Here is a 20088-nt window from a genome sequence, read left to right on the forward strand (position 1 = left end):
CCTTGAGAAGCAGAAAGGTATGTCACAGAGAAGAAAGTAGAGTCTGAATCATAAGATAGACCTCTCTTACACCAGAACCCAAAAGACATTATGGTCACCAAGGCACAGAGGGAATTGATTCCTATAGCTACATTCTTTTTGGAAGGATGAGAGTGGGTGGTGACATTGGGAGCCTGTGCCTGGAGAGAGAGGAACTAAGTAAATGTGTAAATTAGCTATGCTTCCTTTGATGTATGGGACAAGACTCTACTCAAACCAGCTTACACATGAAGGGAAAATAATATAAGTGCACTTCCAAGGGCAGGAAGCAATTGGGTCTTAGGACAAAAAGAAGCAAGGGCTTAAATCACACTGGGCTTTCCTCTTCTCTCTGGCATCTGTGCTTCTCTCTATATGTTGCCTTCAGCCTTTTCTCTCTAAAGACTGGCTTCCTCCCTTTTCTACTCTGCAGAGTGGGAGACATAGTGGTACAGAGCTTATTACTTCATAAATAACAATCCAGACTATGAGAGGGAGGTTATACAACTCTCCAGGCTCCAAATCAAAAAGTCCCAGAGAAAGGACACACTGGCCCCGCACAGGTCAAGTGTCCACTCTTAAACCTGGCGGCTGTGTCCAGAAACTGGAGTCCCTTTGTGATCTAGTTATTCCCACCATGTGGAGGGAAGAGAGGATAAAGGTTACCAAGCATCCTGGTGACAAAGGACCTTGTAAGTCTCATGAGAGAATCAGTGTAGACAATGGCTCTCAACATCAAAGGATAGAAAGGTGAGTGTGTATGTGTAACAGTCATGTGGGGAATTTGTCAGAAATACAGATTCCAGCCCCCTACCCTGCCAAGAGTCTGATTCAGTAGGTCTGAGTTCATGCTGGAATATTCATTGTTCAAACAAGCCTCCCAGGTAATTCTGATGCATTGCCAAGTTAGGGAGGTACTGTCTTAACTTGTGCTTCAAATTCAATTTTATGTCTTTGTTTTATTCATTTCTGTTTGGGAGTTTATTACTCTTCCCACTTTCCTTTCACTTGATAATTTGTACCCTTTCTGGGTTATTTAGGTAGAGACTTAATTCCTGGTTTTTCTTCTTTCTCACTAATAGAGGCCATCACGAGTAATACTTTCTCCTCTAAGTACCAGTCTGGCAGCATCCCATAAATTTATATGTTATGCTGTGTTTATATCTTTGTTCTTTAAATACTCTATTCTGAATTGCTTCTCTTTCCTTGGCTTTATTTAGGAGTACTAACGTCTCTGTGACTGGATAACCCCTTCTTGTTTGTGAAATTTATTTCTAACTTCATTGAACTGCAGTCTTAGGATATGGAAGGCAAAATGTTTCTGTCTTTTCTTATTGAATAAGTGTCTTTGTTTCCTAGTAAGTGATACATTTCATGAAGAATCTATGGAGGAAGGCTAACTGTTCAAGTTCAAGATTTGAGTGCTGCTCCTCTGTACCCCACTTCCATCAAACTATCACTCTTTAGCACATGTGTGTTTAAAAATGTAGCAGGCAGCAGGTTGCGGTGAAAAGAGCAGGTCCTTGGAGTTGACTCCTGGATGTGTTTCTAATTAGCTCTGTGCAACCTCCTCAAAACAATTCACCTCTTCCACATCTATTCCCTCGTCTGGGGAAATCATGAGTGAAGACGGGCATGCACTGGACATTAGTAGCATCAGTTATGCAGCATTTGCCCCACAGGACAAGCCAGGTTTATTTAGATGAGTAAAGACATTGGAGGGGTTTTGAGAAAGGGGTGTAGTGTTCAGTATCCAAGGTGTGCATTACATCTCTCAGTGAAATGGAGCTGATGGGAGGTATAAAAATTATGTGGAAGTAGACATAAGGGTTGTCTCTGCCTAGCTGCTTTTTGACACATAGAAGAATGTGAGCAATAATACATGAGCCTCTTTCCTCTCCTCCATTCCTGTCCAACTCTTCCTTTAAAAAAAAAAAAAAACAGGTCAGTCAATTCTTCCAGGAAGTATTTACCCACCCCCTCTTCTGCCTCCATCCCATATTGCTGATTCTCATACACACAGATCACTTTGTGTTAGCCGCATTGTCTTTACCTGCTTCCTTATACATCTCCATCATTACACTGAGCTTCTCAGAGGCAAGGACTGGGAATTATTTAGAGGAGAATGAGCAAGAGAGAAGGATCTTGCTTTTCAGTACCAGGTTTAAAATAGAGAATGTATTGAAGAGCATAGATACAGCATGCATATTGTCACAGGATGTGGAATGATATATTTATTCAGCAAATATTTATGGAGCACAAATATTATGGAAACCTACCATATGCCAAGCATTGGACATATAGGAGTGAACAAGAGTGTCATGATACTTAGTGGGGAATATGGTGTTCTAAACATAAGGGGGCATGAAGGGGGCAGTCCCAGTGATAGGTGAAATACAGAATGCTGTAGGAGCATGAAAGACTAGGCATCTCATCCTGCACTGGGAGATGAGAGAAGCTACCTAAAGGGTATGGCCTTTAATACAAAGCTCCAAAGATGAGTAGTTAGTAATGCAGGAAAAGGGGACAGGGAAAGGACTTTCAGGCAGAGGGAATAGCAGATAAAAATGCCAGAAGTGATAGTGGGTGCAAGGAAAGGGGTCACATTTAGAGTGGCTAGATGCTAGAGTGTGGGGAAAGCATTAAAAGATAAATGAGCAGCACCAAACCAAATAGGAACTTGTGAACCATGGCAAGGGGTTTGGATTTTCAGAGCAATGGGGACCCACTAAAAAGCTCCTGAAGCAGACCTAAGTGAGAGTTGATGGTGGCTGGAGTGAGGGTGGGGGCAGAGGAGGAGGGTAATGGGATAAGGAGAGATGTTTAGGATATAGATGCATAGATTTGGTTATTACTTGGCCACAGAGACAAAGATAGAAGGATGGTCCAGGATGTTTGGGGATTTCAGTGGTATCATCCACCAAAAAGGAAAGGAACACAGGGGAGATGAATATTTTGGAAGCTAGGTGAACACGGCAAGTTAGATTTGGGCTGGTCACAATCAATATGACTTAGAGTCACCTGAAGGAAATGATATTCCAGCAAATAGTTGGTTATTCATAATAGTAATGACAACAACTCAATGTAGCCCTCACTTGAAGCGTAGGAGGAAAACACTGAGGCACTGATGTCAAGTAACTTGCCCAAGGTCACACGGCAGACATTCCAGTTCCAGAGCTCATAGTAGGGCCTAAAATTCAAGACAGAGGTGTCACAGGCCTGCTAATGTAATAGGAAAGTCATCCGCATACAGATAGAGGGCCATTGAAGCCACAAGGATGAAAGTGATGGTCAAGGAACAGAGTGTCAAGTGGGGAGAATCAAGGCTATATGCAGCACCCCAAGAGACACCAATGTTGGAGGACCAGGCAGAGGATGAGAAGCCAAAAGATGAGACCGAGAAGGGAGGGCTACTTAGTGGGTGAGAAGCCAAGAGAATAGGCTATTCCCAAGTCAGAGGGAAAAGGTGTTTCCAGAAGGAGAGAATAGCATTGTCTTAGGCTGCTTGGAAGTCAAGATGAGAACCTAGAAGTGAGTACTGGATTTAAAGATAAGAAAGCCATTATTATGGGCAGCCCGGGTGGCTCAGCGGTTTAACGCCGCCTTTAGCCCAGGGCATGATCCTGGAGACCCCGGATCGAGTCCCACATCAGGCTCCCTGTATGGAGCCTGTTTCTCCCTCTGCCCCTGTCTCTGCCTCTCTCTCTCTCTCTCTCTGTCTCTCATGAATAAATAAATAAATAAAATCTTTTAAAAAAAAAGAAAGCTATTATTACATTGGTAAAAAAAATAGTTTCTGTAGAGTAGTAAGGGCAAAAAATCCATAAGGTCATGAGTTAAGAAGCTAGTTGCAATTGAAGGAATGTAACAGCAAATGTAGACAAGCTTGTGGATGTGCTAGAGAAGGAGAGCCGAATAAGACAATGACCAGGGGGAGTCCCATAGCTTTGCTAGAGAGGATCTCCCTTTATTGTTTACCCATTGTCTGTATGTTAGGTTGACTAGAAGAACGTTCAAGTCCTAAAATATCTAAACAGTGAAGACAATATATTTAAGCATTGATGGGGAAGAAGCAATAGAGAAGGTGAGTTTGAGAACACAGGACAATGAGCATACAATAAGGAGAGTGAGGTCTCTGCTTAGGAAGGAAGCAGAGCTCCAGAAGAAATAGATCCACACCTGAGCAAGGACATTACTCTTAGTGGAAAAGGAAGGAGGGGGAAGGGGGCGCTGGAGGAGAGAATGCAAACCACAGAAACAGAGTAGGATCACTAGCATCGCTGAGCTTGGACACCATGAATTATGCAGCATCAATGAGGCTGGTTGTGTGGTCTTCCTTCAGGTGTGCTCAGCAAGCCCAGGGGTGATGGAGGAGAAGGTATACAAGTGGGGGCTTTGCCAGGAGATTGTAACTGAAAGACACTTGAGCAGAAGAATTGAAAATACTGGTGCTAAAATAGTGGGAGTTGTGTTCTGTGACTCCAGACTGATTGGAGGGGCTGTGGATCCTCTATTGCCATCCCCACCCCAATCCACCACCAACCCGCTGACACCTTTACCATAGAACTCATAGAGTACAGCCAAGATTCTCTCTGGGTCTTCTTGCTCTGGGTATGTCCAGATCACCATCCTGGATGGGGAGTGAGAGTATTACATTACTTAAAATGTAAAATTTTACATTACAGAAAAATTACATTACTTAAAATGATCAGCTTTGGGACCAACTAACACTTTGAGATGTATCTCAGGTCAGGCCCATTTGAAGGAAACTTTATTCTTCCCTTTGTCTAAAGCTCTGAGGTCTTTGGGGAGCTTTCCAGCTGTGGTCTAATTGTAATCCCTAAGTACATATGCTCTGTCCAGAGTCAATATATAGAGTGAATGCAATACCAATGTAAATCCCCATAAGTCCTCTAATAGAATTCGATGGCTCTGAGTGTGGGATGCTTATTCTTCCAGGTAAAGAACCATCAAAGGATTCGTCTTTTAATGGCAGTGATAGCTGATCCCTTCTGAACGATTAAGATGTGAATTGTCAACCACAGCAACCATCCTGCACTGAGTCAAAAGCAGCAAAGTTCACTAGAAGAGATTCCCAAGATGAATTTGGACCCTGGTAAAACTAACAGTAGGCCAGCAAAAGAACACATTGGGGAAAGAAATTGTTATTTAATAAACATCACTGGGACAGTTGGCTAACGGGCCAGGGGAGAGTTCATTTAAATTCATACAGCATGCCGGTCAAGTTCAGTTGTCTCTTACCGTTAATCTGTGACAAACCTGGAGACAAGGGACTGGCATCGCCATCCCTGCTGCCGCCGATGAGGAGATAAATTCCCAGCTATTGAAGAAACAGATATCATCTGATGGATGGGTTCAAATACATAAGAATGAAAATTTTGCACCACAATGTAATAAAAATAAATATTAAAAGGAAAGCAGTGGCATCCATTATGTCTGTCACATTCCCCTTCCCAGGTCTGCTTACTGCCCAAAACAGATAAAGGATGGGCTGCTGTGTGATGGCCCCTGATAAGTGGTCAAAGGAGATGAACAGAATCACACCGGGAAATGGAGGTAGTAAATCACCATGTGGAAACATGTGCGATCTCGCCAGCTATGAAATAAAATTTAGATCCAAGCAACTTTCAGGTCCCATTACATGCCTATTAAAGCCGCAAAAATAAATATGAGAAAAACCCAAGATTGGCAGCTGGTGGAAGTACATCCTTTAGCATTGCTTTCTAGAAAAACTGGACCAATTTACATAAGCAATCAGGCAACATGAATGAAACCTGAGCCACTGTTTATACTCTCTGACCCAGTAATTCTCTCTTTGGTAACAAACCCCATGATATTAGCCCAAAAGAAAGGAAAACACATCCATGGCAGCATTACCCATAATAACTAGAAATTGTCAACAACCCAAAGGCCGAAGAAGAGGGGGCTGACCAAATGAAATGGAATGTGTTAACACAGTGCCATTATAACACAAATAACATGATGCTATTATAAATGACAAATATGGGGATTTGGTAGATTCTGGAACATTTCTATGAAATATGCATGGTCATCATTAGTGTGCATATCAAATGTCTTCCTAGATATTGATAAAGAAGAGACTCCGGATGGGATAAAATTCACTGAGAGTTTAATGTTCATTAAGATTTTATGATGAGTTGGATACTAATTTTAACCATTCATTCAACATTCATCAAGTATTGACCACATGCCAGACACTAAGGGTATTAAGATGCAGAAGCAATGCTTTCTGCACCCAAGAGCCCATGGTGAAAAGGGAAAATAGACCGACAGACATAAAGACACACATACACATACTACAATCGAGTGTGGCAAATGGTACAAGAGGTGTAGATAGTGTGTCGTGTGCAGAAGGGAAGGCATGTGTGTGGTGTGGATGGTATCACATATCTTCGTACTCAGGATTAGGATAGTTCACAGTTTGGGCAGAAATGGAAGACTTGTTCCATGGAGAGGGAATAACACTGAATAGGCTATAGCCATATAGATCTAGGGTAGGTGTGTGTGTGTGTGTGTGTGTGTGTGTGTGTGTCTACTTCACTAGATCTGCAGGGCCTGAAGAGTCTGGGATAATTCTTTCTTGGGACCTAGAACTGGTGTCCCAGGGCCAACTCAGCCATGCCTTTTTCTATGACTACCTTCCAACCTCAGTGCATCCCCTTGCCCCATTCAGCACACCACACACCTCCTCACTGAATCATTTAGGGCCATTTGCCCTGGGCAAAAATGTCCTTGTATTGTATACTGTGTGAATAGGATTATTCTGAAAGACCTCTCAAATAGGGAAAGATTCTTACTTTATGTGGTCCATATCTTACTCATTGTGGAGTGTTCTTTCTTAAAAGGATGCTTGGATAAGATCCAACCATAATAAAAGGAATCATGGAATCCTAAGTGAAATTACACTGTTGCTGGTTTCCTGAATGTGCTGGATGTGTAAACCATTGTTAATAAATTTAGTAAAGTGGAAAAAGTAATCAGCAACACAATCCCCTGGCTCAGATGAATATTAATAGACATGCAGTGTATAGAATGTTGTCAAGAAATCATGGGAGCAAGTAGCCACAAGTTGGCATTTGAATGCTGATGTTTTGAAAGCTGTGGGCATTATTATAATTCAATGTATAGTTTGGCTTGACAATGCACAGCTTGGCATTTAGAAACTAGTGTGTGAGAGAGAGAAAGAGCTGGGGGCTCTGAGAAGGAAACAAGAACATAAATCAAGAGATTCTTATGTGATAATAAGAGAAGAAGGGCTTGGTGAAATGGTGTGACTATCAACACATCAGCATGAACTTGTGACTTTGAAAAAAATCTCCTGGGTCTGCTGAGATGACCTACACTGCCTGTGGTGCAACTTGCATGCAATCAGTTAGCATGCAAAGTGACAAACAGCCACAAGCCTAGAACCCCATCCTCCTTTACTGTCATCTGAGCAGAGCAGGGCTTCTTTCCAGGGAAGAAATCTGAGTCAGGAGCATCAAAGCAGTTGGAGAATTGGAGGGGGCTGGGGGCGGTGCATGCTGGACCGCCATGCAGGTGAGCTCAGGCTGCGTGGGAAGAGGGTCCCTCTTGGGCAAGTTGTCATGCAGCAGCAAGTGGATCTTCAACTTGATCATCAAGGCAATAATTATAGCTAACTGAGCAGGCTAAGAGTCTATAAAAGACACTTGAGTTTGAGATGATCCTTTGAAAACGAATGTGAATGTGAAGTGAGCTGACAAGATGGAGTCATGGCAGCTGAAGTGTTGTTAAGAGAAGTCAGGAAACGCTACACATCGATCACACCGTGTTATCGGAAATCCATCCCTGAGTTGCCGCTTGCCTCCAAGTTACAAATCAGTTTCTCTTGTCCGACAAGCTTTCAGGCATCCCAAGCAGTTCAGCCGAAGCTTCAAAATTTGTCCAGATGATGTTATCATGATGCCTTTAAATCACGCATAGTGAGAGAAGCAATGAGTAGAATGTAGTGACTCAAGAAGTCTCTGGGTCTCGTGCACAAACTGGGTCCCCTGCCTTTGCCCTGGGAATGGGTCATGATCAGTCAAGGTTGCTAGATGGAACCAGCGCTTCGGAGATGGCTAGAAGGGAGTCTCAGCGGGAGAGTACCAGTAGGGAGGATTGTGTGCCTGCCTGCCAGCCCGGCCACCCTTCCTCTGAGGACATGCACTCATTTCTTTGGCTTCTTCTTTAAACGGTCTAGGCTCTGAATCTGGATTGGGATTGTGTGCCACAAACTGCTCTCTGCTCACCAAAATCTAGGTCTTCCCGTTTAGCCACAGCTAGACTGTATTTCCCATTTTCTCCTGCAGTCATCCATAGCCTTGTGGTTAAATTCTGCCCTGGCCAATGAGAGATGAGCAGAAATTTGTGCCATTTCCAGGACTGTCTCCTACACAGCTTTCATGGGCACTCCCCTTTGCTGGTGCTACTCTCTGGCTGGCTGACGTGGAGACACCCCTTGAATCCTCTTGGAAGCCTATAGCTGAAGGTGATAGAACATCCAGGAACCTGGGCCCCAGAGACAACATGAAGAATGGCATCCTACTGACCTGATCATACACTAGACCTGTAAAAGAGGGGAAAAATGGCTTCTGTCACACCCAAGCCACTATACAGTTTGAGGTTTGCTTGTTATAGCAGCAAGGATTACCCTAACCCACTCAGATGGCAGAGAGAGTTTAAACTGTCACCACCTAGGTCTGACTCTGATTGAATCTAGCTAATGGATAATTTCACTGACCTCCCTTGCTTTTGGTAACCAGAGGAATGGCAGCATCATATGCTTGAGGCTGGCTGGCACAAAATGCTGCAGGGTCACCAAGACAAGGTGATCCATCCATGTGCTATCTAAACTATGACCTACTGGATCCATAATGTGTTGGCTGCTGTCCCAGGAGCAGAGGCCAGCTCTGAGCACCAGAAAAAATGGTGGCAGAAAAGAGAGCTTGCAAGGGAGGCCCATGCAGTCAAACAGTGGGCATCATTTGCCAGCCACAGGAGCATACAGTGTACCTCCTAGAAAAGAATCCCTTCAGATCAGTGTAATAAATCTTTTTTTTTTAATTTTTATTTATTTATGATAGTCACACACACAGAGAGAGAGAGAGAGAGAGAGAGAGAGAGAGGAGAGGCAGAGACATAGGCAGAGGGAGAAGCAGGCTCCATGCACTGGGAGCCCGACGTGGGATTCGATCCCAGGTCTCCAGGATCGTGCCCTGGGCCAAAGGCAGGCGCCAAACCGCTGCGCCACCCAGGGATCCCATAAATCTTCTTTTAAATAACACATGGTTGGGCTTGTTACGTCTGCTTTCAGAGCCCTGAAACAAGCTAAAAGAGCAATTCACATGAGCCACAAAGGGAAGTGACAACTTGGACAGGAACCAACCCCCTCCATAGCTGACCAGGTGTTTAAAGAAGAGACTTGGATATCTTACTTAAGACTTCTCAAGGGATGCCTGGGTGGCTTAGTGGTTGAGTGTTTGCCTTTAGCTCGGGTTGTGATCTAGAGGTCCTGGGATTGAGTCCCACATCAGGCTCCCTGCTTCTTGCAGGGAGCCTATTTCTCCCTCTGCCTATGTTTCTGCCTCTCTCTCTGTGTCTTTCATGAATAAATAAAATCTTTAAAAAAATAAGTTAAAAAAAGACTTTTCAAGAAGCCATGAATTCATATACTTGCATCAGATTTCAGCCTCACAGTCAGTTCTTGACTCTGATGAACTACTCTGAAGAAGCAAGCCAATGGCAAAGAGATAGTAAACCAAGTCGCATACAACAAAGTCCAAGGGCTGTTTTGTGGCATGAAAAAAAGGCCCCAGGAGGCTGTGATGTCAGTCTTTACATATATGAGGGATTTCCAGCTGGGTCCAATAGGGCCAGCGTCAGTGTACAGTTAGATAGATAGACAGATTTAAACACTCAGTGGAAAGAAGAATCAATTCTCTTACAGTCACAGCTACCCCAGGGTGGAATGAGTTGGTCTGAAGAGTGGTGAGCTCCCTATCATTAGAGGGATGCAGACAGAATTGGAATGGCTATCTCTCAGAGAGGTTGTCTGGGATAGTAGGGAGATGTGTTTGCAGGACCCTTCAGGTCCAAAATGTTATGCTTCTGAGACAAAATTCTTTCCCCAAACAGACTGGCATCTAGTGTTTTGTGTTCTCCATTCCAGTATCCACTCTCTTTTCTTGTGATAATCAATGCCCCAAGCATGCTTTGCAGGGACCATCTCTCCTAATCTGTGGACTCTGGGACAAGTGGAGCCAACCCCAGTCCAAGGCACAAAGCATGTTATTCATGTCCACTAAGCTTAAGGCCAGGACGTATCTCTGACGATGGTGATTAGTTCAGGAGTGAATGAACAACCTAAGTTAGCCCAATCAAAGTGAATTCTGGGGCTTTTGTAGGAGCTACAAGGGAGAAAATCTTGTTCTTGTTCTTTTTTGCAGGCCTAGAAACAGGCAAGCTGAAACCAATGCCAGTATGCAAGGCCTAAAGATGGAACCACCAGCAGTACTGGAGTAAGAAGCAGTGAAAAATCAGGTCCTGATCATACTGCCTAAGCACCTGGATCCAGCTATACCTGAAGCCAATGGCTTTTCAGTTTAATAAACTAGTATAATACATTTTTTAAAAGATTGTATTTACTTATTTGAGAGAGAACACGAGTAGAGTTAGGGGCAGAGGGAGAAGCAGACTCCTCACTGAATGAGGAGCCTGATGCAGGGCTCGATATCAGGACCTTGAGATCATGACCTGAGCCAAAAGCAGGCACTTAAACTGACTGAGCCACCCAGGCAGCCCAGTATAATTCCTTTTTGATCAATACACTTAAGGATGTGATTTTTTTCCTTCACTTTCAACAGAGTATTCTTACTAATGTGACAGGTTTTAATGGAGGAGTCTTAGGAAATAACTTAAAGGTCTTGTGGGAGTAAGGAGAATAAAAAATCAACACAGACCCCAGAAAAGGCTGAAGAAAGAGGAGAGGGGATGTGTTAGCCTTATCATGGCACCTGGAAGGGTGGGCCAACTATGGGAGAGCCAACCACCTGGAGTACACATTTTCAGTATTCTCTCTCAAATTCCAGCCCAATATAATCACCCTGAATATTCAAAACCATCCTACACAAAACTGCTCTTTGAAGCATTAGGTGTAATAGTGAAAAATCTGAAACAGTCTAAATGTCCAACAATCAGGAGTCGGTCTAGTGAGCTTGCTGCCTTCAGAATGACACTTATGAAAAGCGTGTAACAACATGGAAAATACTTATGGTAGTCAGTGAGACCAGGGCGTGAAATTGTACAGCCAATATGAATTCAACTAGGAGAAAGGGGGAGGAAGAATTATATATGGGAAAAACAATGAAGTAAATGTACCCAAAAGTGAATGCTTGAGCAGTGGGACCATTCTTCTTTCCATTTTGCTTTACTTCCTAAATTCTCTTTGTGTTTTTAAAATGGAAGAAAGTTTTTTCTGATGTTGGCTGATGATATACAGAGAGAGAGATGCACATGCACACAACCAATTTCTGAAATAAGAGACATCACTACCCATCTGCCCAGCTAGAGGTGGAAGACTTTGGTAGGGCAGTCAGATGCAGCTCCAGGTAGTCCTTTCAGTGGCCTAGATGACCCGATGCCGATCTGTGTATCCCCCTGCATGACAGCATCCTCCTCTATCAAAGATAAGGTGTCAGAACAGATGTCCCAGAAATAGCACTAAACAGGAGTCTGAAAGCCCAGGTTCTCTGCCCCACCGGCTCAGCCAGACTTTGCTGAATAAATTCCCCCCAGAATCTCAGTGCCATCCATGGGGACGACCCAGCCACCCTGCCCTGCCCATGGGCTGTGAGTCACTGTACACGGATGGGAGGTTGCCTGGATAGAAAGCCCTTGCCTACTCGGTGCTGCCTGGACCCCATCTGCTGTCATCTCTGCTCACTCGAGTTAAGCCATCTGTAAATAGCAAGACAGCCTTCTCTCTGATGGCTCTTGGGGCTGTGCCCTTTCTGATTTTCCTGTGGCAAAGTCTGTTTACCCACTCTTCAGAGCCACACTTGGGCAGATCAGAGCCCAGAACCACTAAGGACACAGATCCCAGAAGGAGAACATCCTGGGAGTTCACAGTCATAGATTCCAAGTGTGTGGCTCTCGGGACACCCCAGCAGAGTGCCTGATGATACATATCTTAGAGGGCAGCCTTCTCCAAAGGGACAGACCTGTCTTCATTTCATTAAAGACTTCAGGCCTGGAGGGCAGGCAGGGGCAGGGGGTGGTATAGTCACACCAGCTGGTCAGAAAGCAAAGCTCCAGAATAGGGGCTGTCTAGCTGCAGAACCCACTTCTTGGAGGGGCTCAGGAGCAGAATGTGCAAGAACATAAGAGTTGAGAACTGGAAGGGTCACAGGGAGGATTTACCCTCCTGCTCCTAGTCCAGATAGAGAAACCAAAGCCAGAAAGAACTGCAACCAGGTCCCGTGGCTCTGTTTGCAGCAAAGTTCAGGCCGACACCAACTTTCCTAACCCCTGCTTTTGCACCAACCCAATCAGCACCTCTGCCTGGGATGGGTAAAGAGGAAGAGTCTGCCCAAGGCAGAAGGAAGCCAAATGACGAGGGCCCTGCACCTTGTGCTGGGGGAGTGTTTTCATCTGTTCCTGAGTGTGGAGCACTTCAGCCCTAATCTCTCCAACTCTCACCCAAGCTGGGATTCTCCAGGACACTGTGAAGAGAGGGTTGTTGTCACTGTCCATGCTTAGACTCTGTCCTCTCTGTTCTGGATGTTTATGGCAGCCTCCACTCTGGCCTCTTGAGGAAAGACTCCTACCTGCAAGCACCAGTGGGTCCCCATTGCTCTGTGCTAAGACCCTGGCCCTCCACCTGACTGTAGCAGGCCCTCATGACCCAGCTCCCATCTCCCCCCTGCAATCCCATTCCAGCTGCATTGAGCCTGCTGAGTCTAGGATGACCACATACACAACCGTCCCCACCGAACACATTTGAGTGGAAGACATCTCCCTGAACAGTTATGCTGGAAGACTGTGCAGTAGCTGGGCTGTCCCAGACATATCTGGGCCTGTGACCACTCTAGGTTCTTCTGAGACATGTTTTGAGTATGTTTCTATACTCTATTCTCTAATCTCTCCCCTTTCTACTTGGTAAAGCCCTACTCATCCTTCAAGACGAGTTGAAATCACACATCCTCTGTGAAGTAGTCTTCCTTGCCCCCAAAGACAGGTTTGATTACTCTCCTCTGCAACCAAACGTTCTGGTTCATACATCTGCTATGACACTGGACGTGTTGTCTTGAACCGGGGCTTCTTGACCTCGGCACCTGTTGACATTAGGGGCAAGATAACGCATTGTTGTAGGAGGATGTCCTGGGCATTATAAAATCTTCTGCAGCATCCTTGACCTCTACCCAGTAGCCCACCGACCCCCACCTAGTCATGACAAAGGTTTCTAGACGTAACCAAAACTACCCCTAGCTGAGAGCCTTACAATTGTGTTTGGGTGCCTTTTCTTCCAAGAGAGCATTTGGTTCTCTTCTGCACTGGTCAGAACCCAGCGAGTAGTAGGTGCTTAGTAGAAATGGCCTCCCAAATGAAAGAGTGAAACCCAGAAGGAACCCAGAAAGGTGGTCTGGCTCTCTAGCTCCATTGAGTGAGTGCGTTCTCATTCATGACCATTAGAGGTCAGAAAAGGCCTGCAAAAAGTGACGAGCGGCACTTGGGAAGGCAGGGGAACAGAGATAATGGGGTTAGGGAGCTGGGTTCCCTCCGTGGTCCTGAGGCCTGGGCTGCCAGGGCCCCGCTCTTCCTTGCTGCCCCCTCATCTCTCTGCTCTATAAACATTCCTGATCCCAGGTTTCCATCCTCAAACCTCCACTCTTTTCCATCTATTTCCTCCCTGGATGACCTCATCCAGTGTTGTGATTTTAAACACCATCTATACGCTGATAACTCACAAATTTGTATCTGTAGTCGGATACCTCCTCAAATTCAGGTGTGTATCCCAACTGCCTACCTCAACCTCCCTTGGGAGGTCTAATTAATCAGGCATGTGGGCCTTAATAAAGCCGAACCTTAGCTCCTAACCTCCACCCACCCCCACCTCTGGACAAACCCCACTCCTCCCCCACCAGAATCAACAGCTACTCTGTCCCTCCGACTGCCCCAGCCTAAACCCTTGGGCTCCCTTCTCTCTCCATCCTACGTCCAATCCATCCAAGCTGTCAGCTGGACCTACTGAATACTCCCCTGCACCCTCCCTCGCCCTACACTCTATTCTTCACAGCAGTCGGGGCAGCCCAGGAGATCCAAGGTCTTGCCCCTTCTCAAGAAGGGAATATGAATTCAACTGCACTTAATAGGAATTCAATTCCACCAGTGGCCTCCACCTCTCAGATGCAACTCAAAGACCTCACAACGGGCTGACTGGACCCTTCATGACCAGCTCCTCACACTATTCTCTCTCTGACCCCATCTCCAACTCCCTTCCCCCAGCCACACTGTTCTCCTCCATCTCCTGCTTCCTGGCTTTGTTCCTGGCATTCTGTGAACTGGTACCCTCTCCCCCCACCCACTCACGTGGTTCACTAGCTTGGGTCACCATTCAGATGCCCCTGCCCGGCCAAGCCGGCCCTGACCACCCCTCTAGCCTCCCTTCTCAGCTTTATTCTTCCTCACAGCTGTTGACACTCACTGAGATACTTTATATTTGGCCTCATTTCTTGTTTATTGTCTAGCTTTGTTCCCCAGTTATGGTCTCACTCTAGTCACCACTACTGTCTGTTCCTATGTCCCTAGGGCAGGACACGTGCTCAGTAATAGTGTGGGATGGGGAGCAAAGGAAGTAGCGAGAAAGGCAAGTCCTCTGCAGAGAAGCCCCCAGTTGACAGAGAAGAAATCTGTTTTTGGTCCAGCGGGCTTTCCTGGGAGGAGGATCATCCATGGAAGAGGCGCCTTCGTCCAAAACAGAACACCAAATGTCCCCAATGTTTGGGAAAGGGGAAAGATGGGAGACACTTTTTGGACACCCTATGATGAGTTAAAAAGATGAATTCTGGAGTCCCACAGGTTGGGCTTAGCTTCCCCACTTCCTACCTGGGGGACCGCAGGCAAATACATTAATATTTCCATGCCAGTTTCACACCTGGAAACAGAGCGCAGTAAGAGCACCAGCCAGGAAGGGCTACTGTGAGGATTAAGGGAGTTAATGTATGTAACGTACATAGAAGAGTGATTGACGTGCAGGAAGTGCTATGGAAGGGTTGGCTACGGCTGGTGTTGTGTGCTTCCCACATTTTGTGGGATGCTTGCAACAACACTGTTGGGGAAATAATATTATGAGCCCATTTTGCAGACAGGAATGGTGAGATTCAGAAGCAATCTGTTGCTTTCCCAAGGCCTCACAGCAAGCAAGAGTTGATTCTAGCACAATTCTTTCGTATTCTGTTTCCATAAAGAGGGGGTGGGTAGCCAAGTGGCGAGCCCCACTTCAGACCCCAGGTTCCTCCTTCCCTTTGCTCCAGCTCGGTTTCTGCTACTGCCACCACAATCAGGACAGCCCAGTACTTACGAGCCTCTGCCATATAGCTCTGGCCCAAGGGGAACGCAAACTGGTCTATTAGCAGTTCTGAAGCAGGCTGGCGTCTTAAAAGACAACATTGTTCAACATGAAAGCAGTCAGGGTCCTGATGCGGTGGGTTCTGCTCCTAAACTGAATCCCTGGCAGCCCCCTCGCCGTCCAGGTCCAGGGGGAAGAGCACACCAGCCCTGCAGGTAAGAACACAGCGGAGACCCTACCTGGCCCAATCCATGTCCCAGGTCCTCCCTTAAGGATTCTGCCCCAGGGGGGCCAAGAGGGGCCCAGGGTCTACCCATTAACAAGCTCACAGGGTGATCTTTGTCTTGGGGAAGCCTGGGCAGCCCTGACATAGAACTGAAGGCAAAGACTCCAGTTAGACCACCTGACTTCAGACGCCAGCTATATATACCCTTGCGATATGACCCAGAACAGTCTCTCAACCTCTCCGACTCTCCTGTTGCCTTATCTGTGAAATGTGGCTCACAGAACCACCTAGCTGGTAGGGTTGAGTGAGGATTAAATGCAGTTCTGCAGAGAAGAGCTTAACCAAACAAGTTGTTGTTGCTATTGTGGCACCATCTCTGGTATCACCCAAAGGGGAGCGCTCCAGAGTCTCAGATCCCTTTGGGCCCAAAGGTCCATGCCTCTTGCAAGTCCTCTGTGTGGGGAGCCTCAGGGGTCCAGCTGCAGGGACCCAGGGTCAGGGTCCCAGCCTCAGAGTCCTAGACCTGGGGACCCAGCCTAAGAGGCCCAGTACAGTAAGGGCATGAATGAGCTCACTGCTGAAGGAGAGCTGACACATGCCTTCACTCGGGTAATAGCTCCCTGGACCGCACGGTCCCCATGCAACCAGAACTGCACACACAGGAAGGAAGCGGCCTCACAGACACCTCCGGCCTGCAGCCTGCATTGAGGTGGGAAGGTACATGTTGGTGCCTGAAGCCAGCACCAGGCCCTGGAGCCTGGAGGGAGGATGGGGGGCTGGGAGAACCCTGGAGACCTCCTCTCGGCCACAGGGAGCTTCATGCTGGCCCACTGGTGTGTGGGGCTTGGAACCTGGCCTCCTTTCCCTCCAGACAAGCTGCTGTTCAAGAAATCAGAGATCCAAGGGCTAAGAAGATGCTGGCCCCACTCTGGGTTACTTCCTGTGGCTTGCCAGCCTCCCTGAGGCCCACTCTCTGACCTTAGCCTTCCTGGCTCTCCCTTCTCCAGGCCCCCTATCCCACAAGCAGGCAAGCTGGAGCAAGTTCGGGGCGGTGGGAGAGGGGGGAAGAGCCTCACATGGGGCTCAGAGCAGAGGCGGAGGAATGAAGGGATAGAGAGGCTGAGAGACCAGGAGAACAGTTCCTTGCCTGGGCTCCTGGGCCATGCAGCCTCATCCCTGTAGACAGCTGACCTCTCTCCTCCCCACCCCGCCCTTCCCTAACCTCTCCCTGCACCACTCTGCCTTGCAGTCCCCAGCCCTGTCACTGGAATCTGGGCCTTCACCCAAGCCCTGCCCTTGGCAGGACATCTTCCATGCAGACCCCCTTGTACTGACTTGTCACCTATCTACACTGGTGGCTTATCTCCCACCAAGCCCCAAACCCAAAGCTGCAGCCCCCCTCAGATTCCACACAAGCAGGCTAATCAGTAGTCCCAGGCCTGGGGGAGAGGTTCTTTGAGACCCAGGGCAGAGGGGTTCCTCTCAGGCCACCCACTGCTGCGGCTGGAAACCTCTGGGTGAGGAAGAGGCAGTCAGGAGCACAGAGTGACCAGCCAAAAGAGCCCACCAGCAGAGCTGGGGCCAGCAGGGCCTAGAGACATCAAACCTGCCAGCTAAAACACCCTATGAATATTTAACAGCCGTCAATATTTAATTAGTGTAGACAGATTAACTCTGAAATCACACACACTTGGGCTCAGCTTCCCTCACTCCTAGAGGGGGAGTGCTAGAAGGAGGGGCAGGCCTTGAGGGGGAGGCCTGCTCCATGCCATATGGACAGGGAGGCTGCCCACCTTCCCCTCCCTACGGTCCCCAGCCGCCTCCCCCTGCAGAAAGCACTGCTCCCAGAAACGTCTTAGGGGAAATGACACTTGAGAAGCCAAAGGGAAGGATCTGCAGCTCAGAAAGGATCTGGATACGATGAGGTGAGGGCAGTGCTAGGGGTGCTGTGGGTCGGGCCTCCCTGAGCCCAGGCTGACTTTCGGGAGCAGGTGTCCATGTGTAATTACCTCTGTGCCGTTGGCATCCCTGGATTATGCTGTTTGTTTATTCCATCTGCAACAGTACCCGGAGTCTTTTATTCCCTTTGAATTTCTTTGAGTTTTATCACATCTTGTGCCACTTTTTAATTTAATGGAGTATCCCTGGACTTCATCATCTGGTAATAAATTGCCATTGTCGATGCCTTGTTTTATAAAAACATTTGGTCAGGGACTTGTAAAATGTCAGACCTGGACCCAGGCTCTGCCTGCCTCCCCATGCTGGGATTAACATGCCAGCACAAAGAGGGGCTTGGGTTCTACACATGTGCCAGCTTGCTTCACAGCCTCGTGCCTTGGGGCATGCGGTACTTAGTGCCCGGAGTGCTTTCCTTCCTCATTCTCCTCCAGGACTCGACTGAGAGGTCATATTTTGTAACCATCTGTTTACCTCCCTGTTTCCCCTAGGCTAGGCTCCTTGAAAACAGTAACCGAAACTTCTAAACACATTATGCCTGACTTGGAAATGATCACACAGTGGGTACTTAATAATTTGCTTTTACTTCTAATAAATTGAGGTAAAAAGAGATTTTAGATAGGAACTCTAGATCTGTTGAAACACATTGTGTAGACAACTGTGTATCAGTTAGCTATTGCTGCATAACAAACAAGCATAGAAATCTCAGTGGCATACCATACTAAGCATTTATTTTCAAGGATATTCAGGTCAGCTGAAATTTGGCTAGTCTAGGTTCATTCAGGCAATTTGCTGCCTGGGACAGCTTGGATTCTCCCCTAAAAGACTGGGAGTTGGTAGGGGTGGCTCTGCTCCCAACTGTCTCTCATCCACCCTGGACTAGTGAGCTAACTGGGGCAATGTTCATCTCATGGCAGTGGCAGAAGTGCAAGAGGAGACACCCAAGTGCACAAGCACATTTCAAGTCCTTGCTTTACCACATCGCTAACATCTCATTGACTGTCATATGGTGAAGCCCAAAGTCAAGAAACAGGGAAGTAAACTCTACAATGGATGAAGCCATGGCCAGTATTTTAATCTCTCACAGGTGGGTTCCTATCACACCATGCACAGGACCCCAGAATGACAGGAGATTGGTGGGACAAGAGAGAGACCAGTTCCACAGGCTCCTCCTACCGTCATCCCAACCACCTGGCCCAAGGTATCAGGACAACAAAACAACAACAGAAATAAGGTGTGAAGGTTAAAGAAGCTATTGATAAGAACCATAGGTTAGGGCACAAAAGCAGAGGTAGAAGACAGAGTCTAAGCTGAGAGTCAAAGTCAAGGCCAGTGTTTGGATATCACAGGACAGAAGTCAGGGACAAGGGCAAATAAGCTTAGGCCAAGACGTACAGAAAATAAAGCCTTGGACCTCAAGCCAACAGTCCTGGTTATGGCCCCTGCTCCTGCTGTCACCTGGGGGAGAGTCACCCTCTCCTCCACCAGGCCTCAGTTTCCCATATGTATGATAAGGACTTTGGACTCCGGGAACCTATACATCCCTGATGACTGACACCTCACACCCCCAGGCTCACATTCTTCAACTTCTGCCCCCTTTCTTTCCTTTCAACATATAAATGTAAGCCTCTCTAAACATCATAAAATTAGAATCAGAGAGCTCCCTCTCTGCCATTTTCATCAGAATCCCAAGGCTTTGGGACAAAGGACCATCACTGGCAGTGGGTCACTGAGAGGTGGGTGTCTTTCTCTCAGACAGGGGGAATCAAATATTGAGAGTTAGAATCAGCAGCTGGTGGAGGATAAAAGCATCTGCTTTGGAATCCGAAAAAACTGGGTTCAACAGGAGCCTGGGTGGCTCAGTCAGTTAAGCATCCAACTTTTGATTGTGGCTCAGGTCATGATCTTAGTGTCGTGAGATTGAGCCCCGCGTCAGGCTCCGTGCTCAGTGGGGAGTCTGCTTGAAGATTCTCTCCCTCTGTCCCTCCTCTGCTCATGATGTCTATCTCTCTCTAAAATAAATAAATAAAATATTTTTTTAAAAAAACAAAAATGTGGGTTTAAGTTCTGCCACCATCATTTGCTAGTTGTATAATCTCAGAGTCACAGAAACTCTCTGGGTCTCAGTTTCTTTGCCGGGAAAGGGTGCTAATTGCAGAAGCACACAGTGCTGCTGGGGACTTAAATGACACATCAAGTATGATGCACGGAGCCATGCCCAGTAAAGGTGCTCTCCCTCTTTTATCCCAGGCTCTTGAATTTTCATTGAGTCTGCCTC

The 20088-nt window shown here is 46.8% G+C and overlaps 1 long non-coding RNA gene across 1 annotated transcript; it reads left to right on the forward strand.

Annotated features, from left to right (window-relative positions):
* Positions 1 to 562: 562 nt before the first annotated feature.
* On the forward strand, positions 563 to 10643 carry LOC140607459 (uncharacterized). Its single transcript, XR_012009465.1, has 3 exons — positions 563 to 768; positions 4978 to 5134; positions 10509 to 10643. It is a non-coding gene; the product is annotated as an uncharacterized lncRNA (long non-coding RNA).
* Positions 10644 to 20088: the final 9445 nt, after the last annotated feature.

The sequence above is a fragment of the Canis lupus genome, chromosome 16, assembly GCF_048164855.1.
Source record: "Canis lupus baileyi chromosome 16, mCanLup2.hap1, whole genome shotgun sequence".
Lineage (NCBI taxonomy): Eukaryota > Metazoa > Chordata > Mammalia > Carnivora > Canidae > Canis > Canis lupus.